Source organism: Aethalodelphis obliquidens, unplaced genomic scaffold, assembly GCF_003676395.1.
Source record: "Aethalodelphis obliquidens isolate GAN/ISIS:26980383/991018 unplaced genomic scaffold, ASM367639v1 scaffold16, whole genome shotgun sequence".
Taxonomy (NCBI): Eukaryota; Metazoa; Chordata; class Mammalia; order Artiodactyla; family Delphinidae; genus Aethalodelphis; species Aethalodelphis obliquidens.
In genome coordinates this window covers 16,968,629-16,994,588 of record NW_020837960.1, presented here as the reverse complement: position 1 = coordinate 16,994,588, position 25,960 = coordinate 16,968,629, and the positions used below count along the sequence as shown (strand labels likewise).

The following is a 25,960-nucleotide window of genomic DNA, read 5'->3' as shown; positions in this document are numbered from 1 at the left end:
ATGACATTTAAAGGGTTACATGTTTTTAGATGTCGGGATCTTTTTTTTTTGGCTGTGTTGGGTCTTTGTTGATGCGCGCGGGCTTTCTCTAGTTGCGGTGAGTGGGGGCTACTCTTCGTTGCGGCACGCGGGTTTCTCATCGCGGTGGCTTCTCATTGCGGAGCATGGGCTCTAGGAGCGTGGGCTTCAGTAGTTGCAGCACGTGGGCTCAGTAGTTGTGGCTCGTGGGCTCTAGAGCACAGGCTCAGTAGTTGTGGCACACAGGCTTAGTTGCTCTGCAGCACGTGGGATCTTCCCAGACCAGGGCTCGAACCTGTGTCCCCTGCATTGGCAGGCAGATTCTTAACCACTGCGCCACCAGGGAAGTCCCAGATGTCAGGATCTTGACTTTACTTGGGCTTGTTGGTTCATAAAACTCAGTAATTCTAAAGTGATGGTTGAGATTTTAGGTATTTTATAAGAATTTGCATGTTTCCTTGAGGTGATATAACACTTGATTAACATACAAAATCTGAATGACTCTTCTCCCACTTGTACAACGCACATTGCATGACACATTCTTATTTAGTTGGTAAAGGAGCTCAAGAGTTCTCTAAGGAACTGAAGATACTCCCTTTCTCTGTGTAATCAAGATAAAATAATCTTATAACCTAGTATCTTTTTAAATTCTCCCAAAGCTGATATTATTATAATTTATATATCTTTGATGTTCTCATAGAAAACTTCCTTTATGACTTACAGATAGAAATAGTGCTTAGGCCGTTTTAATAATTCATACTCTCCTAAAGCCTGTGCTCTATACATTTTGGTAATTTTGCATAATTATTTATAAGTCAAAATCACACTGTGAATTCATGCTATAGAGTACGGGTTTTAAAATAAGTACATTTAGGTAATGAGCAAATGTACATTTATGAACCTTTTGTGTGTGTGTGTGTATTTCTTAATGATTTTTGAAGTAGCAAACTTTTTAAAAAAATAAAATGAATTAATATCCTTGTTTTTAAAGTTCCTTATATGGCAGTGATAAAAACAAAATTGACAAAGTGTTCACATTAAACTAATAGACTTTGTTATCAGGCCCCAAACTGTTCCTAATTCTCAGTGACTTCATAGCTACCATGGAGGCAGCCCAAAGGAGCTTAAGTAAACACTTTAAAATTACGTAATGCAGTTCTGAAGGAGGAACAACCCCAGCCAAACTATGCAATATAGTTTTACAGAAACTATTTTTCTGTATGCCAGAATGCTTATTAACCTATCTATAGAATGACTTCATAGCAAAGATAACGTGAAAGTTGGAAGTAGGCCAGTCTGTTTTTAGGCCTCTTGAATGAAGGCAGAGTTGAGGAAATTATTTCAAAGTAGTTATCTAGTGAATGTTTTTCTTAACCTTATAGACTAAGCATTTTGAAGCATTTTGAAAAGTGCTGTAGTAAAAATGGCACATTAAGCAATAAATTCAATATGATTTCAATAAATAAAATATGATATTGCTGGCTGATAGTAATAACGCTCTATGACTACATTAAGAATTGAATACAATCTTACTTTTTATTAAGTAAAATAATTTGGATCCTTTTTGATGTTATCTTTCTTCACCTTTCTATGTGTTCAAGATATAATGTATTTTAAAAGAAATGCTGCCAAAGCCAATAAAACAATACATTTCTTCTGTATCTTAGCAAGGCTCTGTTAAGCATCATGGAGAAGACAAAGAATTATAAGTCCTTGAAATAGTAAAGTTATTGAGTGGATCAGCAAAAATGCAACTTTATCAAACTAAATTACAGAAAGAGTCTTCCCATCAGATTGACAGAGATTGAAAATAAGTGCTAACATGAAAGGATGCTCAACATCACTAATCACTAGAGAAATGCAAATCAAAACTACAATGATGTATCACCTCACACCAGTCAGAATGGCCATCATCAAAAAATCTAGAAACAATGAATGCTGGAGAGAGTGTGGAGAAAAGGCAACCCTCTTGCACTGTTGGTGGGAATGTAAATTGATACAGCCACTATGGAGAACAGTATGGAGGTTCCTTAAAAAACTAAAAATAGAACTACCATATGACCCAGCAATCCCACTACTGGGCACATACCCTGAGAAAACCATAATTCAAAAACAGTCATGTACCACAATGTTCATTGCAGCACTATTTATAATAGCCAGGACATGGAAACAACCTAAGTGTCCATCAACAGATGAATGGATAAAGAAGATGTGGCACGTATATACAATGGAATATTAGCCATAAAAAGAACCGAAATTGAGTTATTTGTTGTGAGGTGGATGGATGTAGAGTCTGTCATAAAGAGAGAAGTAAGTCAGAAAGAGAAAAACAAATACCGTATGCTAACCCATATATATGGAATCTGAAAAATAAAAGTGGTTCTGAAGAACCTGTGGGCAGGACAGAAATAAAGACTCAGATGTAGAGAATGGACTTGAGGACATGGGGAGGGGGAAGGGTAAGCTGGGACGAAGTGAGAGAGTAACATTGACATGTATATACTACCAAATGTAAAATAGATAGCTAGTGGGAAGCAGCCACATAGAACAGGGAGATCAGCTCGGTCCTTCGTGACCACCTAGAGGGGTGGGATAGGGAGGGTGGGAGGGAGACGCAAGAGGGAGGGGACGTGGGAATATATATATAAATACAGCTGGTTGACTCTGTTATACAGCAGAAACACAACACTGTAAAGCAATTATACTCCAATAGAGATGTTAAAAAAAGAAAAAAAGAAAAGAAGTGCTAACAGGTAGTGTTGCTAAGAATGCAATGAAATTTACAAACTCATCTATTACTATATTACTTTTCTGGAGTCAAAAGTGTCCAAATCTTTGATAATAGTAGTTCCACTTCCAGGAACCAATCCTAAAAAAGTTAGATATGAAGTCAAAGATTTATATATGATCATTACAGCACCTATAGAGAGGAGACAATCTGAATATTCAGTAGTAAAGGAGTGATTAAATAAACCATGGTACATCAATCTAATGGAATTTTTGCAACCACTAAAAATACTTAATGCCACAGAGAATTTAATTAATTTAATGTACAGATAAATCTTTTAGGTTACAAAACTATTTCTCCTCAAGGGTTGGGAGAAAAAATATACCAAAATATATTATGTAATTATGGTGGTTTTTACCTTCTTTTTCATATTTTCTAAAATGGGCACATATTTTAACAATCAGAAAAAAAATCATTAAAAGATTTCCACCAAAATATGTAAATCAAATAACATATATTTACATTTTCATAACACTAAGATATTTAATAGAGTAATACAACATATTAGTTACTTTTTACATGCATCTTTTCATTTTGCATACTTATAACAATGTCTGCCAGTGAATGGTCTCTGTTTCTAAAATTAAATTAGATAAGGTATAAGCAAGTACAGAGTATTATGTGAAGGGTATAATTTGAGGGGTAATCTTTGGTGGAAAAAATTGATTTGAGGAGAATTTGGGATAGTCAAAATCCATCTGTAAAGCCATAATGGCTGGACCTATATCATAATTTTTATAATAGTATTTTTTATTTTTAATTGTGGTAAAAAAACACATAACAAACTTTACCATCTTTTTTTTTTTTTGCCGTACGTGGGCCTCTCACTGTTGTGGCCTCTCCCGTTGTGGAGCACAGGCTCCAGACGCGCAGGCTCAGCGGCCATGGCTCACGGGCCCAGCCGCTCGGCGGCATGTGGGATCTTCCTGGACCGGGGCACGAACCCGTGTCCCCCTGCATCGGCAGGCGGACTCTCAACCGCTGCACCACCAGGGAAGCCCTTTGCCATCTTAATAATTTTAAAATGTACAGTTCAGTAGTATTAAGTATATTCACACTGCTGTATATAATAGTATTTTAAGGATAGTGTTTTTATTGGTTTCATAAAAACAATACATGTTCATTTATAAATAATTCAAACAATATAGAAAGTTATAGGAAGGTTTTTAAATCTCCTCAGATCCCAGATTTTACCATCAATATTAAGTGACCATCGTGGTAGGCATATTTCTATGCACTTATACAAATAAGTTAATCTTATTTAAGATGAGAATGTGCATACTTTTTAAATTTTTAAAGTGTTAAAATTATTTGAATTTGGTAGTAGTAAGATAAGCTGAAGGAATTGCTGAACTCTAGAAAAATGTTTCTTTGCCACAAGAGATTTCATGTCCTAAAATATCCAAAGTTTAAAAAATTAAGAGTTTGGAGATTTTTTTATCTGTATGTTTCCAATTTAGAAATGCAAGTTGACTCTGCCATGAAAAAGATATATTTTTATTTATGTCATTATTTTTTAAAGTGAAGGTTTTAATGTTCCTGTTTTGTAACCTTAATTCCTTTGGTCATTTGGTCTTGATCTCTATTTTAAAATCCAGTGGTCGCAACACACCTCAGTTCTCAATTCCTACTTATTAATTTTGATTCATCACTTAGCTATCTGCTCCTCACTAAGTAGTTTTTTTTTTTTTTTTTTAACATGGATTCGTGGATGTTATGTTTGCCTTTTTCATCAATTTCTGAATGTCACTTACTTAGATATCATAGTTTGGCGTCATGCTGGCTTTGCCTTAAGACTGCAAACATTTTTCCTTTGTTTTCTGGCTTTGAATATTGCTTAGAGGAAGTCTAAGGCCAGCATGATTTCCTCCCTCTGATAAGTTAGTTTTCGGCCTGGAGGTCTGAATTTTTTCCTTCATTCTTCATGGCTAATAGCTTAACCAGTATATGCCTTGATATGAATAGTATATGTCCATTTTTCTTTGAACATTTTATTCTGCAGATTCAGTTCTTTCATGATTTTGTGGAAATTCTCTTCTGTTACATCTTTAAGTGCTTCTTCTGATTCATTTGTTGCATTATGTACTCAGGGAGTTGAAGTAGGCTATATCATGTTGTCTTTGTCTCACTTGCATATTACCTTGTTTGCAATTACTTTGGTCCACTTTTCTTCTGCATTCACTTATTAAATTCAATTGTCAACTGGAATTTATTGAGTGCCAGCACCAGGGATAAATAAGATCACATCCCTTCCTTTATGTGAAGCTATGAAGCTTTTTACTTGAGAATAGGGGAGGGAGAAATAACATAACAAAGTCAGGTAGTGAGAATAAGAAACCCAGGTAAGGAAATGGAGGTGGGGGGGAATTGTGCATTTTAGATAATGCAGTGAGAGTAGGCCTCTCCGAGATGACATTTGAGAATAAACGTGAATGGAACGAGGCTGTGAGACAGGCAAAGACCTGGACAATCCAGATGTAGAGAAGAGCAAGTACAAAGGCCCTGCAGTGGAAAAGTGGTGTGTTCAAGACAGAATGATTAGAGCTGAATGAGTAATCAGAAACTGGTGAGAGGTGAGACTAGAAAGTTGGATAGGCCGGGTCACAAAAGGGGCTGAAGGCCTGAAAGAGGAGGCTGAATTTTGTTCCAACCGTGATGAGGAGCAAGGAGATGACATATGCTTTAGAGGAGTCACTCTGGCTGCTGCTAAGTATTTCAACAGCAATAAATTGAGTATAAAGAATTGGTCAGACAGGTGTTGTCTAACTGAAAAAGGAAAAGGGGAGCACTGAGATAATATAATAACTTCAGGAACTAACCTAGTCCTGGATAAACTTGGGAAGACCTGAAGTTACTAGAACCCCGGGGCTAGGAGGGGAGACCCAGCAGAGTTGGAACCCTGACCTGGGGCAGGGGGTGCTGCCCACTTGCTGCTAGTGGCTCTGAGAGGTGTGCTGAGGCTGGTTCTAGGGAAGTGGAAAATAGTTGAAATTTGGGGCTAACTGCTGCTGTGAGGGTGAAGGTCCATAACTGGGGCAATGCTGGCAGGTGCAGAAAGCCAACAAGGAGGAGCAAGTTCTTTTTCCCTCTTCCTGACTTTTAGTCTTTTTTTTCTAATGTCGCTTACTGACAGACTGTAGCAAGGATTCAGCTGGCAAAGTATAGAAATGTAGCTTGCAGAGTCCCAGTCCCAGCATCACAGAGTATGGAATGGTTTATTGCTAAGAGATAACAGCCTAATAACTGGCACAAAGAGGAATTAAGGATGACTTCTAGGTTTTTGTCTTGAGCAACTGGATGAAAATAATGCCACTTGTTGACATGGGGGAAACTTGGGGAGAAGTAAATTGACAGGGAGAAGAAAACCAGTATGTTTGTTTTGAATGAGTTAACTTTGCAGTCCTTATTGGACATCTGAGTGGAGTTGGTAGATACGGGTTCGGAGCTCGACAAAGGTATTAGGGATAGAATACAAATTTCAGGAGTCCTAAGAACACAGACAATATTTAAAATCAGAAAAATTGGATAAGATGACTGAGGGGGAAATTAATATTATGGTGAAGAAAAAAAAGGGTGAGGAATATGCCTGGGAGTCCCAAACATTTGGGAAAAGGAAAATGATCTGGCAAGAAGGTAACTGATGATCTCAACAAGAGCAGTTTAGGTGGAGCTATGGAGACAATAATCCTAATTGGAATGGACTAAAGAGATGATGTATGGTGAGGAAGTGGAAACTGCCAAGTAGAGACAACCTTTTAAAAGTTTGTTATAGGGGCTTCCCTGGTGGCGCAGTGGTTGAGAGTCCGCCTGCCGATGCAGGGGACACGGGTTCGTGCCCCGGTCCGGGAAGATCCCACATGCCGCGGAGTGGCTGGGCCCATGAGCCATGGCCGCTGAGCCTGCGCGTCCGGAGCCTGTGCTCTGCAACGGGAGAGACCACAACAGTGAGAGGCCCGCGTACCGCAAAAAAAAGTTTGTTATAAAAGGGAGCAGAAAAAATGGGCTCCTACTCACCAAGTAAGTGGAAGAGGATATGAGGTCTAGGGTGATGGTGTTTTTAGAAGGAAATACTACAGTATGTTTACTGATTGGAATAATCCAGTAAAGAGAGAGAAACTGAGGATGCAGGAAATGGAGGGGGTAATCACAGGAGCACAATCCTTGACTATACAAGATGGGATCCAGGGTACAAGTAGAGGGGCTTGCCTTAGATAAGAGCAGGGAGAGTTCACCCTTTATAAAGGAAGAGTACAGATGAAGTCAGGTTGATAGGTATAACGTGGGAAAAAGGAGTTTCTCTTGTGATAGCTTCTATTTATCAATAAAATGTTCGAAGTGAGGAGCAGGGAAATGTGGGAGATTTAGGAGAGAGGAGACAAGGCATAATCATCTTGATGAATTGACTAGGGAATGTGCTGGGATTTCCAGTCTTTTCTTTTGGTGAGAATTTGATTTCCAGCCATGCTTATTTCATTTCTTGCTGATCCAAACTTATTTATTTATTTATTTTGAAATAATAGTATTATTTTGGCCTTCATTGGCTTAGGTTGCAGACTTTTCTTTTTTCTCGCTGCTTCTGGTAATTTTTTTATAAATTTATTTATTTATTTATTTTTGGCTGCCTTGGGTCTTTGTTGCTGTGCGCGGGCTTTCTCTCGTTACTGCGAGCGGAGGCTACTCTTTGTTGCGGTGCGCAAGCTTCTCATTGCGGTGGCTTCTCTTGTTGCGGAGCACGGGCTCTAGGCGCACGGGCCTCAGTAGTGTGGCGCTCAGGCTCAGCAGTTGTGGCTCGCGGGCTCCAGAGCACAGGCTCAGTAGTTCCGCAGGCTTAGTTGTTCCGCAGAGCGTGGGATCTTCCCGGACCAGGGCTGAAACCTGTGTCCCCTGCATTGGCAGGCAGATTCCTAACCACTGCGCCACCGGGGAAGTCCCTGGTAAGGTTTTTAAAGGAGTTTTTACTGTTCTTTTTTTCGCGCAAACTATTTTGTAAAGTATTTGGGCAGGAAAATTTTGTGATCAGCCTTCACTCCCCATCTTTATCTGAAAGTGTAGAATAATGTTTTTAAATAGACTGCACTTCATATTTTTTCAACTCAACCTCTATATATGACAGATAATGTCATAGTAATATTATATATTGTATTATTATAACAGCCACCATTTACTGAATGCCTAGGTGCCATGTACTATGCTGGGTACTTTACATACATGATTTCTAAAACATAACAACCTTACAAGGTAAGTATTGTTGCCAGTTATTTCCACAAGAAACCTTTTTTACTGGTGGTTTACAGATCACAGAATCTTACTTGAAGCTCATAGCTGGCCAACATAAACAAGGTAAGAATCAATTTTTCTCCCTTTTGTGTCTGTAAAAAATTAGCACTTAAGACACTGTTCTTTTTGAAATACAAAATAATAGTTTGCAAAAGTGCACCACACAAACTAAGGGAGATTTTTATGGACAACTTTTTAACATAGGACTATATCATTAATCTCTTGGTGGGAGAGTTGCTAACTGACAGATTCAAGGAACTTGGTAATTTAATTGAGTATCCCTTCTCTAACCATCTCATCATCAACGAACATACTAAGAGCCTGCTATGTCGAAATAATTAATAAATTATATTAAACCACTATAATTTTACAAGTTATAGGATATGTACCAGTGTTTGTTTTGGAAACTCCATTGTTTGGATTTAAATCAATATCAAACTTTTCTTTTGGGCAACAATATTTATACTCGTGATGATACTGAAAACACATCATTGGGACATAAACACATATCTACGCCAAGTAATAGGTTTCTTTTTCTGATTATAAAAGTAGTACATGTAAGTGAAGAAAAATTTGAAAATATGTTTAAATAAAGTAAAGAAAAAATACTTTTTAAAGAGACAGCAAGAAAAAAACAACCAATAATTCCTTTATTTAGAGGTAACTGACTATTGGTTGACATATTTCCACGCAGTTTTTTAAGCTTATGAAGTTTAAACTGTTTGCTTGAGCACACTGTCTGTTTTTCATAACAATTTATCAGAAATGTTTCCTCAAATTATTTAAAACTCTTTAAAAACATTTTCAGTGGCTGCATTAATGATCCTTGTGTGGAGTAGTGTTTCCTTAAGTGGTCATTTAAGCTATTTTCCTTACTTTCTTATAAATAATGTTGCTATGAACTTTTTATGCATAAATCTATTTTAGCATTTCAGATTATTTGCTAAATTAGGATGAATTCCTAGAAATAGACTACAAGGCCAACATTTTTAAGCTTCTTCATCTGGTAAAAATTTTGCTGTTAAAAAAATATATATCTCTTTTAATTCTCTACATATATTTATATTGAAAATAAACCTAAGGAGAAAAAGGTATGAGGCCTACCTTTTAAAATTGAGATTAATGTTTAAATTTAGGCTCAGTGTTTTTGTTTTGCTTTGTTTTTATTTTAATATCTTACCTTTAAGGAAAAATCCACTCTTCAAAATATTAGTTACTTCTTTTTATCAGGTTTGAAACTTACATTTAATTTGAGATAGAAGTTTAAATGTATACTTATTTCAGCCTAATATTTCTATTTTTCAAGGTTTACCATCTCTTTTTTCCTATTTCCAAATTTGCTCACCCAACAGTGTTGCCTCCTGACTCATCATCAGTTTAATTTCACATGCACACCACTAATTCATGGTGGTGAATTACACATTCATCTGTGGATAAAAACCTAAATAAAATTACAGATCAAGGTCATTCCCAAATTTAGCAAATTTGGCACAAGAGTTTAAGAGTACCAAAATTAATATTATAGAACAGTTCAATTGTGCTAGACTGAACTTCAGAGCATATGAAGAACAGAGCACGTTCACCCAATTCTAAAATTAATTTAGAATGGTGATGGAATCACAAAACTTGGGAAAACCTCCAGAAGAAATAGAGCCAAAGCAAATAAGATTACTGCTTTGTAGTAGTTATGATTTAATAATTCACTCACCAGTACTTACTGAACATCTTTTATGTGTCAAACACTTGCTAGAAGGGAGTTGGAGTAAGCAAAAAGGTATAGGCCTGCCCTCCTGGAAGATACATTCTAGTGGAAGAGACAGACAAAAGTAAATGAACAAATAAGTAAAAGTCATAAGTTGTAATCTAGTCACTTTTATTACTTAGTGTTATTTATGTGAGACAAAGAAGTGATCTGAGTTCTCCCCCAAGAATTTTTAAAGCAGTACTGAGTAAGAAAAAAGTTAAAGATTTAGAATTATTAGGAAATAGATGATCTCCACAGATATTTTATGACTCTGATCATTACCATTCCATTACCATTGTGCCCTGTACCCACCCTCTCCAAAAGTACTCTCTCTAATCTGGTCTGACCCAACCTCAGATGAAGCATGTTACAGTAGAAGGTAAAATGTGCCAGATTTGGGGATCAAGGAAACCCAGGTTTTGGCAAGTAGCAATGGTGATATCGAGACCTTAAGTGAGACATTTAATTTTCCAGTGTCAGTTTCCTTTGCAAAACGATGAATTTTGACTAAATGATCTCTGAAATCCCTTCAAGCTTTAAAATTCACTGTCTGTGCATCTCTCCTTAAAACCTTTCTTCCATTATGCTCTTATTTATACAGGGGGTGGGGAGAAAATGCCATGAGGAAGGCTACAGACGTTGGAAAGAATAAGATTGATTCCTGTTTTTTTTGTTTTGTTTTGTTTTGTTTTTGCGGTACGCGGGCCTCTCACTGTTGTGGCCTCTCCCATTGCGGAGCACAGGCTCCGGGCACGCAGGCTCAGCGGCCATGGCTCACGGGCCCAGCCGCTCCGCGGCATGTGGGATCTTCCCGGACCGGGGCATGAACCCGCATCCCCTGCATCGGCAGGCGGACTCTCAACCACTGCGCCACCAGGGAAGCCCAAGTATATTATTTTAATAAATGTCAAATTCTGCATTGGTTTGATAGTTCACCAACTGAGTAAAGAAATCAGAGAGGTGACATAGTGTTTTATAACTACTCTAAAAACTATCCTGAGTGAGTTAAAAATCTTTTCAATTTAATAGTTTTTGTTTGGGAGAAAAGTAGAACCTCTGTTGTGCCTCTTTGTGAACTGGTGCAAGTTAAACATCTTTTTTATAGCTTCAAGTTACTTTTAAGCACCTATACAGTATCAATTTGGAATCTAAAGGAACATTCACATTAACAATTATTTCTACGAATAGCTATGGACTTTGTAGTCATAGATAGTAGAATTTTAGTGAAGGGATCTTTGGGGTCATATAATCCAGCTCTCATTTTGTAGAAAAGGAAAATGAAGCCCAGAAAAGTTTTTATGACTCACAGCAGTAAGCTTGGCGGGCAGAGGGGAAGGGCGCTGCTAACACTCTCTGTTGGCCTAATGCATGCCAGAGGGTAATCGGTTATAAGAAGAGTCTGTAGCTAACACAGTTGAACAAATCTAACAAAGAGGTCTGATGTGGTTCATAAGTATACATTTTCCCCTTAAGATTCTTGTTGGATGATCCATTCCACCTTAATTTATTACCACAAACACAAAAGGAAAGTGCCTTTACACAAATGGATGCTCCTACAAAATAAAACCCAAGAGAGAAGTTGGAGTCGGTTTGGCAGAGCTACAATGTTACACAACCCCTGGGGGGAACATTTATATATATCCATATGTATACATACCTGTAGCCTCTTAATTGTGCTTCAGGAAATGTCATTTACATACATTACAATGTAAATGTTGCCCACTGGAGTTGTACATCAGAGGACACTGCAAATATAAGTTTTGTACATTGAATTAATTACGGTAAGCTAATTGTCATTAACAGATCAACCCCAAAATGTATAATGGCTCAAGTTTGTTTCTTGCTAAAATAAACAAGTACTTCAGTACTTAGTTTTCAAGGTCTTTCTGTACCTAAGCTTTCAGTACCAAAGTTCCAAGAACTCCCTGGGGGTCTTTTCTCTTTCAGCCTGTAGGAAGGGGAGTTTTTAGGGGCGGGGACTCAAAGTAGTACATATAACTTCCATTTTCATTCCATTGGCTGTAACTTAAGTCATATGTCCATAGCTACTTAAGTCACATGTCCACAGCTGACTGCAGGGGAGGCTGGGAATAAGCTTATCTGTATGGCCAAGAAGTGAGAACATGGATTTTGATGTCTAGCTAGCAGCCACTGCTCACTTGGGTGCTCTCTCTCCACACACACACACACACACACACACACACACATATACACACACACATTCTGAAGTGATCATCAAAATTAAATAAACTCATACAATTATGCTTCAAATAGAATAAATTAGTAGTGGAAGAAAGGACCTTTCATTTAAGAATTGTATTCACTTCTACCCTTTCCCTCCTTCAGCCAGAACTAATTGTTAATTAATGCATAACAACAGTCAACTGAAATCTCAAAATGAAGGGAAAGAAGCAAATGTTTGCAACAATTACCTTTATAGATATATAGATATAGATTAGAAGGGCGTTGGCTTGGTTTCCCTATCCCATCAACTAGTCAAATTCAGAACTAAGACTCTTGACTGGGCTGCTTGTTTTAAAGGCACAAGGCCATCAAGTTCCCTTTTAATTACACTATTAGTAAATGATGTTTGAAAAATATTCAACTTTTTACACAACAAAGATAACAATTCCACAAACAGTAAATTTAGTGGGGGGGGGTTTCCTTTGAGTAAGTTGCCATTTTAATCCTCAAAAGTGTTCCCAATTACTCAGTTTTTAATAGAAGCACTGCATGGCTGCACTTTTGAAATCATAAACAGGAAGTGTGGTATATAAATGTCAGTAAAACTAGAACTGAATTCTGTGGTTTGATGTTTTTCTTCCCCTCATATTTTCATGTTAATGTCTGATTTTGTATGTACTTAGAATGACTACCTGAAGGCAAACAGTTAATTCATTACCTGATCAGTTTTCTCTGGCAACCTAACAATTTTGGGGCATGGGGGAAATACATGGAATAACCTAAATGTTGTACATTTTCATGGAGGAAGGAATGGAAATGACCTAGAAACTGCTGTTGATTTGGCATTGTTAGAAATTGCTTTCATGTATAGGGTGCACTTTATTGTTGCCAGAAGACAGTGTAGATGGAGAAAGAGGCCAGAGAATGAATGACTCTTAACTTAACTATTTGAAAACTATTATAGAAACTATTATAGAAAACACTCTTACACTTTGTACAGTCTTATTCTGAACCTCAGTAATTCCTTGAATGTGTTCCTCTGCACTAAATTCCTTTGTGAGACAACTAAGGAGTAGCTTAAGTACTGCAAAAATCCAGGATATTATCTCTGGTTCTTCTCTATGAAGAAGCTATGGTTCTTTCTATAGTTAATATTTTCTGTATAACATTATTTCAGTGTCTCTGCTACATGGACTTTTCTATGGAAATTCCAAGGAAAGATTAAAATTGACCAGTCCAGACTTGTATATTACATTAAATATTTCTGGAGAAATGTTACCAACATACAAATGCTTCTGGAACTCTAAAATGTTTTTCTTTAGGAAACTGTTTCTTTTCTTAATTTGTTCTTAAACTGAACACTGAAGGAATGAATTTGCTCAAAGTCACACAATATATGAGTGAAATACAAAAAAACAGAACCTATGTATCTAAACTCCCTTTCAAGGCAGATCACACTGATCCAGAGAATATGTTTCAAAAGGAGGTAGGTAGCTTGCCCATCTATTGAGGGTCTATCTTTCTGCAGCATATGAGGCATTGTTGAACAGCACATACAGTATTTAACACTTGAGGCATTATCTTTTAGTTGAAAATACAACATATATAGAAAATATATAGGAATATGTGAAAAGTAACATAATAAGAGTATATTAATCAAGTACAAACTACAAATAATTGCTAAGGGCATGTACAAAATGAAGTGATTTAAAACTAGATTGATATGGACAGAAGTTTAGTGGAATCGGAAAATCTCATGTGGATTTTTTGAAAGTGGCAATGGGTTTGGACTGCCAGAGAGAAAAGGTAACCATTCATTCATTCATCAAATATTTACTGAGTGCTTCCTATGTGCTATGTGCTAGGCACTGTTCGAGGCACTAGAGATGCAACAATATACAGAACTACTGCAGAGCAGGAATAGGCAGGTCATCTCACAGACACGATAAGAACAGAGAACACAAATATGGGAGTAGAGAGAAATGAAATACTAGGTCTTAAATACTAGGATGTTTCTAAATGGGAGAAAGATGTTTGGTATGACTTGAACTCCTTTTGTCATCACTGTCAGAACAGACTGCTTTCCCTTCTCAGTTGGTCAGCTCTCTTAGCCTCCTAGATAACTTTATAATGACCAGGATAACACAAGCCAAATAAATACTGCACATATAAAGATTCCCAGCTGAGGTGTATGGAGAGCAAAAAGGGAAAGAATGGCTAGCAGAAGTTGAATTTTATGGCTCCTTTTATCTTTCCAATGGTTTCTATCGTATATTATCAGTCTCTTGCCAGCCACGTCTCCCATGTGGTATTTGTCAAAGTCGTGATTCAATACCTGAAGGTTCTGCTCTCCTCCATTCCTTTCAAGTAGAATCACTGAAAGGAAGGGAGATTCCAGTTAAATTCCTTTTTTCTACTTAATCAGGTTTTCCGTATTCACCGAGCAATACTTCTCTACAGAGTGTTTGATGGAAAGTATTTTATGTTTTGTGTAGACTAGTGGGGAAAGGGATAAGATAGGATGGGGGCTAGGGAGAATACCAAGAGGCTACAATATAATTCTATACACTACAATACAAGAGGCTACAATACAAACTTGACATTTAAGAGCTTGGATTAAATGGGCAATTTTAAAAATGAAAAGGGATATATCAAGTACCACTGTAGAGAAGTAGCTATAAGAAGTAACAAGTTTAGCAGCTGTTTACCTATGGGAGGGAAAGAAGGAAATGAACCTAAGATTTTAAGTTTGAAGGTCCCAAAATTTGTGTTGTCACCAATAATAGCCACGAAATTTGGAAAAAATAGCTTGAAGGAAAAAAATGAACTTAATGTCAGATCTAAGTGGGATATCACTAGAAGACAGAGGACTCAAGCTTTCTCAATAAGCTACTGATGACATATGAAAGTCATCATTATATAGAAATAGATTGAAACCCTATGGGCTAAAAAGGGAATGCAATAAACAACATCAAATGGCTGCATATGAACTTTGATTGTAAGATGAGGAAAGCAATTTCAAAGCAATTTCAAAAGAGGTAATCTAGCTTTGGAACTCTTTACTTCAGGTCAGACAAAGCTGTCCTTTATTAAACATTATCTCTTCATGTTAGCTGACCCCTTAGTGGGTGAGGATAACAAGCTGAATGAATAAAATTAAAAGACTTTGTTTCTCTGGATTATCTCACTCAATGTTCTGAATTTTTAATTGAATGTCCTCCTAGCCAGCTTAAACAAATTATGTGCCTTAAGATAAAACACATAAAATAAATACCTAAAACTTTTCTTTGACTATGGTACTCCCATATAAAGGCTATGGCACTCCCGTATAAAGGCTATGGCTTCAAAAAGTATAAAAGGTACATTAATGCAAGTCATCCAAACTATTTAGCCCTTAAATGTGGGGCTTGTTTTAATGTAAAACTGTCAGACCAACATAAATTTTCATCCCCAAAGCAAATCTTGGCTATGGAACTAAATAAAAAAGCACTTTTAAAGAAGGTTCAATTTTAGAATGTGCTACCCTACATGTTTCTTTAAATAGCAAAGGATCAAGTTTGACCCTCCCTGAACTAAGGGTTTTTGTGATACGATTTCTGTAAACAGAAGATTATATCATAAAATATATTCAGCATCTTACCATTATCTAATCCAATATGGCTTTGGATTCCTACATTTATGTAGAAGTATCTTCATAGTAGCTAGCAATGGAACATTTATTTAGTACATGCTATATGTCGGACACTGTTAAGTGCTCAAATATTTATTATTTCATTTAATATTCACAACAGCTTCTTGAGGTATTATTAACCCATTTCACAGATGGGCAAAACCGAGGCCCAAGTAAAGTTATATCTTCAAGATAATGTAGACAGTCAGTGGGCAGAGCTAGGATTTAAGTCCAGATCTGTCTGATTCCAATGCTACTTTTTTTTTTAACATCTTTATTGGAGTATAATTGCTTTATAATGGTGTGTTAGTTTATGCTTTATAACAAAGTGAATCAGCTATACATATACATATACCCCCGTATCTCCTCCCTCTTGCATCTCCCTCCCACCCTCCCTATCCCATCCCTCTGCGTGGTCACCAATGCTACCTTTCTTAAGTCCTACTTTGCCTCCAAAAGTTACCTAAAAGCAATAAATAAGTAAACAAAAAAATAAATAAAACTTAATTGTTTTGGCTATTCTAGATCTTTTGCATTTCTATACAAATTTTAGAATCAGCTTCTCAGATTTTTTTTTTTTTTAAGCCTACTGGAATTTTTATTTGGACTGTACTGAACCTTTAGATCAATTTGGGGAGAACTGACATCTTAACAATATGAACCCATGAGCCAGGTAAATCTCTCCAATTATTTAAGTCATCTTTAATTCCTCTCAGTGTTATTTGTAGTTTTCAGTGTACAGGTCTTTCATGCCTTTTTCAGATTTATTCCTAAGAACTTTGTATTTTTTATGCTATTGTAAATGTTCTGTATTTTTTGCACTTCCATTTTTAATATTTGGTGCTAGAATGTAGAAATATAAATGACTGTTATATATTGATCTTCTATCCTACAATCTTGCTAAACTCACTTATTCTGGCAGCTTTTTGTCAATTCCACCAAGTGGAATAGGTGGACGATTATGTCAGTTTTATTTTCTCTTTTCCAACCTGAAATTGTTTTATTCCTTTTCTTTCCTGATTGTACTGGTCAGAACCTCCAATACTGAATAAAAGTGATAAGAGCAGAAATCCTTGTATTGTTCCTGATCTTAGAAAGCATGCAGTCTTTCATCAGTAGGTATGAGGTTATCTGTAGGTTTTGTGTAGATACCCTTTATCTGGTTGAAGAAGTATCCTTGCATTCCTAGTTTGTTGAGAGTTTTTAATATCAGAAATGAAAATTGGGTTTTGTCAAATTTTCTTCTACATCTATTGAGATGATCAATTTTTCTTTTTTAGTTTAATATGGTGAATTATACTTATTGATTTTTGAATGTTAAAACCAATCCTGTATTCTTGGGATAAACCCCACTCAATAATACTATCCTTCTTATATATGGTTGGATTTTGGTAAAATTTTGTTTAGAATTTTTACACTTATGTTTATGAGGGGGATTGGCCTGAGTTTTCTTGTTATGTCTTTGTGTGGTTTGGGTATCAGGGTAAGACTGTCCTCAAAGAAGAAGTTGGGAAGTATTCCCTCCTCTTCACGTTTCTGGAAGAGTGTAACTCGTATTTTTTTTTTTCCTAAATGTTTGGAAGGATTTGTCAGTGAAGCCCTATGGACCAGAAGTTTTCTTTGTGGGAATATTTTAAACTAATAATTCAACAGACAAATGACCATTCAGGTTATCTATTTCTTCTTGAATGAGCTTTGGTAGTTTATGTCTTTCAAGGACTTTGGCCATTTCATCTAAGTTGTTGACTTTTTTTTTTTTGCCTAAAGTTGTTCATAATATCCCCTTATTATCCTTTATTTGTAGAATTTATAATGATGTCACCTCCTCTCATTCCTGATTACTTGTCTTCCTGATATGTGTCTTTTTTTTTTTTTTTCCTGACTAGTCTGGCTAAAAGTTTATCAACTTTACTCACCTCAAGGAACCAGGCTTTGATTCCACAGATATTCTCAATTGATTTTTGTTTTCCATTTCATTGATTTCTACTTTGATCTTTATTATTTCATGATTTATTTTTTGCTTCTTTGTGTTTAACTTGCTCTTTTTTTCTAGTATCTTAACATCAAGTTGAGGTCATTGATTTGAGATATTTTTTGTATTTTCTAATATAGGCATTTCATTTATTCAAAATTTGATATGTTATATTTTTATTTCCTTCAGTTCAAAATACTTTCTGATTTCACTTTTGAGTCCTTCTTTAATCAATGGATTATATAAAAGCATGTTATTTTGTTTCAAAATATTTGGGGATTTTCCAGTTAGCTTTCTGTTACTGATTTCTTATTTAATTCCTTTGTGGTCAGGTCATACTTCAGCATGACTTGAATCCTTTAAAATATACTGAGACACGTTTTATGACCTAAAACAAAGGTCAGCAAACTTTTTCTGTAGAGGGTCAGATAGTAAATACTTTAAGATTTGTGGGTCACATACAATCTCAATATTGTTTTTTAGAAATCTTTCAAAATGTGAAAACCATTCTTAGTTCATAGGCCAATACAAAACCAGGCTAGATTTGGCCCCAGGGCAATAGTTTGCTGACCCCTGGCCTAAAATATGCTCACTCTGGGTAAATGTTTCATGTTAAAGAGAATATGTATTCTACTACTGTAAGTGGAATGTTCTAGGCAAGTCAATTAGGTAATATTGGTGGGTAGTGTTGTTTAAGTTTACTATATCCTTGCTAGGTTTCAACTTGTTCTAGCAATTATTTGAAAGAGGGGTACTGAAATCTCTGACTATAATTGTAGATTCTTCTGTTTCTCTTGCAGTTCTATCATTTTTTGCTTCACATATTTTGAACCTACTGTTATTTGGGGCATAAACATTTAGGACCGTTATGTACTCCTGATTAACTGGCCCCTTTATTATCTGAAATGACCTTCATTATCTCTGGTAATATTCTTCACTTTGAAATCTTACTTTGTTTCTAGATGTCAATCTAGCCACACCAGTTTTCTTTTGACTAGGGTGAGCAACAGCATGGTATATCTTTTTCCATCCTTTCATTCTTAATGTTTTTGCATTTTCATATGTAAAGTGTGTTGGGTCTTTCTTTCTATCAATCTGATAAGTTCTGCCTTTTAATAAGGATTTTTAGATCATTTCCATTTAATGTGATTCTTGATATGATTAGATTTAAGTCTATCATCTTACTGTTTTCTATTTGTTCCTTTTGTCCTATGTTCCATTTGTTTATTGTTCCTTTCTTCCTTTTTCTGCCTTTTTTCAGATTGAATTTTTATGGTTTCATTTTTTCTCATTTGTTGGCTTGTTACCTAATAATGTTTTATTATTCTACTGGTTGCTTGAGGGTTTATAGTCTACATATATAACTTATCACAGCCTACTTTCAAGTGATATTATATCACTTCACATATAGCAAATATCATATTTCTATTTTTCCCCTCCTGCCCTTTATGCTATTGTTATCATATATTTTACTTATGCATGCTGTAACCCCCATTATACATTGTTATTATTTTTGTTTGAACAGTCGATTTTCTTTTTTTAATATTTATTTATTTATTTATTTTTACGGCTGTGTCGGGCTTTAGTTGCAGCCCGCGGGCTCTTTGTTGCTGCATGCGGGCTTCTCTCTAGTTATGGCACTCAGGCTCAGTAGTTGTGGTGCGTGGGCTCTGTAGTTTGCAGCACGTGGGCTCTCCAGTTGAAGCGCACAAGCTCAGTAGTTGTGGCACGCTAACATTTATACTAACCGTGGTATAAATGGTATACCACGTGGCGTGGTATTTATACTAACCATAGGACTATTACGGTATATAATGCACATTCATTTTAAATTTAAGATAAAATGTGAAACTAAAGAAAATTCTATCTTGGGACCAAGTTTCTAGGGCTATTATTCACTCTTCTCTGCTATTGACCAAACCACACATTTGTGAAAAAGTCTTGAGGAGCAGTGACTTTGATGACTCTTCACAATTTTGTTTTGGCTGCATCGGGTCCTAGTTGCTGCACACGGGATCTCCGTTGTGGCTCACAGCCTTCTCTCTAGTTGTGGCATGCCGGTTTCCTCTCTCTAGTTGTGGTGCGCAGGCTCCAGAGCATGCGGGTTCTCTAGTTGAGGCGCTCAGGATCAGCAGTTGTGGCGCACAGGCTTAGTTGTCCGGCAGCATGTGGGATCTTAGTTCCCTGACCAGGGATCGAACCCATGTCCCTTGCACTGGAAGGCGGATTCTTTACCACTGGACCACCATGGAAGTCCCTATTCACGATTTTTTAAAATCTCTCCTAAAATTGGATGCTGTCAATAAATGTAGGTTATTCATAGAGGTTTTTATTTAATTTGAATATGTATTTCTGAACTGACCACTATATCCTGTTATTCAGCTCATGAATCATTTCTTATTTTAATCATGAAAAGTTTACTTGATTCCAAGTTTTTAAAACACCCATCATTATTCCTGTGAAGAAGAACTTTTACTTACCAGTTCTCACTTTCATCACTGTCAGTGTGCCTGCATCAGTCAGAACCTGCAACACTGTCCAATTTTCTGATTCCAATCCAGGATAGAATAAGAATGCATATAAACAAGCCTGTTAGAAGTAGACCTAAAATAAAGATAAATAGGCTCATTATGAAGACCCTACCGGAAAATCCATTTCTAAGACTGAATCCTAAGGAAATAAATAAGGCAAAAATTTAACGATTATTGATACATTGTTCCTTTTACCAGTAGAGAAAAACTGGTAGGCATCAATATAAATACTCCCAAATAAGAAACTGCTATGGTACATCCTTATATTCTATAGTAGAATACTTATTCAGTCATTAAAGTACATTATACTTGAATATTTACTGCTAGGAAATATATATGAACAAAAAACAGTTGTGAAAATTTAATAACGGGGGTTAATAGTGGTTATTTCTGGGTGTGGGATTATTCACCTTTTTCTACCTCTTGCCCATTTGTATCTTCTTTAATACCAATTTCTTATAATAGAAAAACACAAAGTTTTCAGAAATACTTATTCAACATGAATAAATACTATTCAAAATGATAAAGTCATCATTTGTTTATTCATTAATTCAACAAATATTTGCAGCATTAAATAAGACCTAGTCCTTGCCCTCATGACTCTTCATTTGTGGGCATGATTAACAGTCTTGGAAATTTTTTAGTCCTTGTTCCTCTCTTTCACTGTCATTACTTAATTGCCCAGTCACTCCTTCCCTTACTCATCGAGGACTTTGGCACTTGGCTGCCAGTATCCACCTCCCCTGCATTTTCTGCTATTGTGCGCCATTTCCATGTCCATACAGACAACCCATCCAACAACCTTGAACTCTGACTCCACCATCTTATAACCACTTCATTCAGCCTTCCAGACCCAGAGCCACACACCAAGAAATTACTCCATGGCCTTAGACTCCAATATCTTGATCTCTGACCACAACCGCTTACCACTCCAGCTTTTTTCACTCCATTTACTCACTTAAGACCTGCTTTCTTACCTTATTTTAACCTCTATTCCAAGCATTACTTCCCTAGTGCAAAATCTCATTATTTCCCTCCATGGCTATAAAAACACACAAAAATACTTCCATTTATTTAAAAAATAAAATGAAATTAAAACACCTTTTATAACATTCCCTTAGTATTTAAATTAAGAAACAACAACCATGATACCTTATTAGCAAACCATGAAGTTTTATACAGAAACATATATAGCTTGCACTACTTCCAGAGATTAGAAGGCTTGTTAATACCCCTATACATAAAGGTGTTTAGCATATAGCAGTTATTGCTTAACTATCTGTTCATTTTTGAATAAAGTAAATATGGCATATTTGAAGATACCCATAATAATCATTAAGCTGCATTTTAAACAGTTCAATAAATAATAGGACTCTTATTTTATAATTAGGGAGGAAATGTTCAAAAGCAAGTCCACAGGTTCAGTTTTAAGGGCAAATAAAAGTTATATACAAAGTATCTTTACATCAAGTAATTTAGAAGAAGCTTTGAACTTTATCATAATTAACAACTATATGTACTAACATTTTTTACATCGAAAGGATTCAACTTTAGGAATTTCAATTTTATGATAGGAAAGGAAATTGGGTATAAGTACAGGTAGATGGAAGGACCATTAGATTTAGCTACATGCTATAAGAATTTCTTATCAGGAAAAGGTTTCATATCTACTATACTGTATTAGTGGTTTTACAGTTTATTAGAAATATTGCAGTTCAGTCACATCAGCTTTGGGTTGTTTTGCCAATGGCATAAACATCTAATTGTAAAAACCGCATGTTTATAAAAATACATCCTCCAAAGGGGAAAAATGTTCTTTGGTTAAGTATGTGTGATACTTCTCTACATGGAACATTGAAATGAATTTAATCTTCTGTTCACTTCAAACATTATTTTTCTTTAAAGAGTTTCTTTAAAATCAGGTATATGGTCTGTATATACCATCCTGAGTTCACTGGGTCAAAAGTTAACAGTATGGGGTCATCAAGTAAATTAAATGTTAACAGCAAAAATTAAAGGAGTTAAATTAAAAACATAGGGCCTAATCCTATGACGAAGAAAAGTAAGGAAAAAGTGTTCCCATAAGAGCTGTAAACTGTTCACCTATTTAAAATAAATTACTTCTTCAGAGCTGCCTTAAAAAGTTAATTTGTTTAAAACACGTAAGCATTTCTTTGCCAAAAGAGAATGTGCTGTATTTTATTCTCCCTATTTCCCTATAGGTTTGTTCTACACGAAGTAATGTTTTTACATATTAAGAATAGAAAATGTAGCATGAGGCTCAACTGTCATAGAGAACAGGTCATACATCCTCAGTCATATCTCCTAGAGACCAGAGAGTCCCAATTTTACTTCTGTTTACTAGAAATGAATAAGAAATAAATGTTAATAGATTCCTGTCCTACTCAACTTCCAGGACAAGGCTAATCCCAAGTCAATAAAGTCTCTGACAAAGCCATGAGTTGTCATTTTAAATGTTTTTTACTCAATGTAAGGTTTATTATTCAATTTTCCTTTGATAAAGGGTCAAGAATAGATCCATGACTATTATTTACCAGTCCTTTTTATTACTTAAATTGCTCCCCAAATACACACATTTTTAATGACCAGACAAAAAGTTAACCAATGCTTGTGTATTTTAGACTATATATGGTATATGATTTACCATTTGGGGTGTCACTTTTTGAGATAGGCTCTGTTAAACTGGAGAACAACCAGAGAAGGAAACCAAGACTGTGAAGGGTTTAAAATCATAGATGTTTGGAGAATGGAGATTCAGTTGTCCTCATGGTTGAAAGTACTAGAAGTCATACTTAAGGTGTTATCACATGTAGGTGGGAATGAGTTTGTTCTCAGCAGCTCCAAGGGGCAGTTACAAATAGGTGTGTTTTAACTTTTAATATTCTACGATTCCAAACCTGAATAGGCTAAATTTCCTTTACTAAGGAAATTTAAATTATTTTAAAACAATGTTTCAAAACACTGTATTTAATATATCATTTAAGGCCAGCATTTTCACACTAACTTTTTAGAAAGTAAATAACAAACAAATGGGTTTATCCCTTTCCAGGTATCCTTATTGGTAATGGGTTGTGAGGTGGGTAGTTCATACTTCTTCACTAAATATTATAATTATTAATTGTAAATGAATGTTAGTTCAGTCCTATAATATTAGTTCCACGAATGTGGAAGCAAAACAATTCTTTATATAGGAGAAAAAAACCCTTATACCTCCATAATCCTAACAGAATCAGAGTTGAAAATATGTACGAATCTGTTATAAATGACTTTCAGAAACTGGGGCTCTAAACCATGCAAAGTAAATTTCCCCAAACAAATATATTTCCTGATCCATGTGTAAATTTTCTCCCCTATAACTAATATGGATATACTCTAAAAAGAAACTACTCTAAGAGTAGTTTCTTTTTTTGCCTTTTGTGATTTTTAAAGGATCATCCAAAAATATTTATGGATAATAAAGTACTTATAAACTGATACGTAATTAATTAAAGCATATAGTTATGAACCATTTAAGTAACTTTTTAAATTATTTTTTAACATCTTTATTGAAGTATATTTGCTTTACATTGTTGTGTTAGTTTCTGCTGTATAACAAAGTAAATCAGCTATACATATACATATATCCCCATATCCCCTCCCTCTTGCGTCTCCCTCCCACCCTCCCTATCCCACCCCTCTAGGTGGTCACAAAGCACCGAGCTGATCTCCCTGTGCTATGCAACTGCTTCCCACTAGCCATCTATTTTACATTTGGTAGTGTATATATGTCGATGCCACTCTCTCACTTCGTCCCAGTTTACCCTTCCCCCTCCCCCCTCCCCATGTCCTAAGTCCATTCTCTTACTTCTGAGGAGGATTTTATCATTGCTTTTTTAATGTATCAATTAGCTACAGGGAAAAGAAACTACCAAAGTTACTTCACAGAACAAAGATTCTGTCAATATCTGAAATAAATGACACACTTGCATTTTAAAAAGGGAATGTAAATGGGTGAATATGTGGGAAAAACTCACCACATTACCAACAAATTTCAGTAAATGTTGTACAGGTTTATGATTAGTGCACTAGATACTGTGAACCTAATGAAACAGTTGTTGTCTGTCTTGAGGTCTGACACTTCACAGACCTAAAAAAGACAAAAAGTACTTTGATGTATTTGTTAAACAAAAAAAGTACAGAAAAATACTTAGATTTAGTATTTTACCAATATATACAATATTTTTACCAATACACTAACCTGATTAGAAGCTTAATTTGAAATTATCAGGTAAATATTAAATTTGAAAAATTAAAAACTCATAGTAGAAAATAAATAGCTATGGATATATGACAGAGATTAGAAACATTTTCAAACCAGCCATTGTTAAACCTTATTCTTTTTGCCTTTTATTATAATTCTTCTAGTTTACTAGTTATAATATTCCTGGAGGGGGAAAATCCTAAGCATAGCTATTTATAGCACAATGTTTTAAATATATGATAATAAACAAGTACAGTCTTAAAACAAAATACCTTGTTCATAAGTGATACTCAGTAAACATCAATTTATTTCAGAAAACAGCCTTAACAATCAATCTAGAGCAGTTTTAACTCACAGATTATAAGAATACACAGAACATAATAGAGTAAAACAAGTAATTCTCAGATTTGTTCAGGTGGCAGAGCAATTGGTGATCCTCTCTCTCTTTGCTGAGTTCCATTCATTCCCATTAAATATTAATGCCAGTAACTGTGCTGAAGACACAGAACAAGGACAGACAGATTCCAGGCCATTATGAAACTCTCAAAACCAGAATTGGGGAATTCCCTGGTGGTCCAGTGGTTAGGACTCAGCACTTTCACTGCTGTGGCGGGGGTGGGGGGTGGGGGTGTTCAATCATTGTTCGGGAAACTAAGATCCCACAAGAGCTACATTCCTTTCTGGAGGATCTAAGAAAGAATCTGTTTTCTTGCCTTTTCCAGCTTCTAGAGGTTGCCCTCCTTCCTTGGCTCATGGCCCCCTTCTATCTTCAAAGCCAGCAATAGCTGGTTGAGTCTTTCTCACATCTCACCACCCTGACACTGACTATTCTGCTTCCCTCTTCCACATTTAGAAAAATCGTGGAATTATATTGAGCCTACTCAGATAATACAGGAAAATCTATTTTTAGGTCATCTAAGTAGCAAACTTAATTCTATCTACAACCTGAATACTCCCTGCCATGTAACATAACATATTCACAGATTCCAAGGATTAGGATACGGACATCTTTAGGAGAACCATTATTATGCCTATCATAAAAATGAATCATTTTCCTCTACCTTTCTTCAGGAACTCCATCGACCATCATCCATCTCTAAAATTACGTGCAAACAGTTCACATATGCACATGATTCTAGAGAAAGAATCTGTAACTGTCAACAAATTCTCAGTGTTTAAGAATCACTGGACTAGCTCATAGACTATCAATGTTCCTTAGAAAGATAGTTTGGCAGGGTCAACAATGCCAAATTTTAGACTGGCTTTTATCTTTTTAGCTTTGATCAGAAAACCTTGATATGCATTGAAAGTTTTTCCTTGTACTTTTCCTCTGTGTGTTTTAGAAGTAGTTCCAATCATCCTAATTATACCTCTAACATCTTGCACTTACAAACATTTTTCCAGTTGGTATGCATCATTTTGTGATGATGCTAATAGTAAATCCAGTGAATTTTCCACAGTTTACTCAATAATTTTACTACTACTAGACATTGCAACCCAACCCCCCCCCCTTTT

The 25,960-nt window shown here is 35.8% G+C and overlaps 1 long non-coding RNA gene across 3 annotated transcripts in view; it reads right to left on the bottom strand.

Annotated features, from left to right (window-relative positions):
* Positions 1-275: 275 nt before the first annotated feature.
* Positions 276-25,960, bottom strand: part of LOC113625637 (uncharacterized) — a 33,575-nt gene continuing 7,890 nt past the window's right edge. The window contains exons 2-6 of one of the 3 annotated variants that reach the window (XR_003434760.1): positions 20,134-20,257; positions 14,347-14,387; positions 11,485-11,572; positions 9,792-9,887; positions 7,681-7,846 (exon numbers count right to left, since the gene is read on the bottom strand). This is a non-coding gene — a long non-coding RNA (uncharacterized LOC113625637). Of the gene's footprint in view, positions 426-7,680; positions 7,847-9,791; positions 9,888-11,484; positions 11,573-14,346; positions 14,388-20,133; positions 20,258-25,960 lie in introns of those variants that run through there. The other 2 variants (XR_003434759.1, XR_003434758.1) reach the window with 2 other exon arrangements.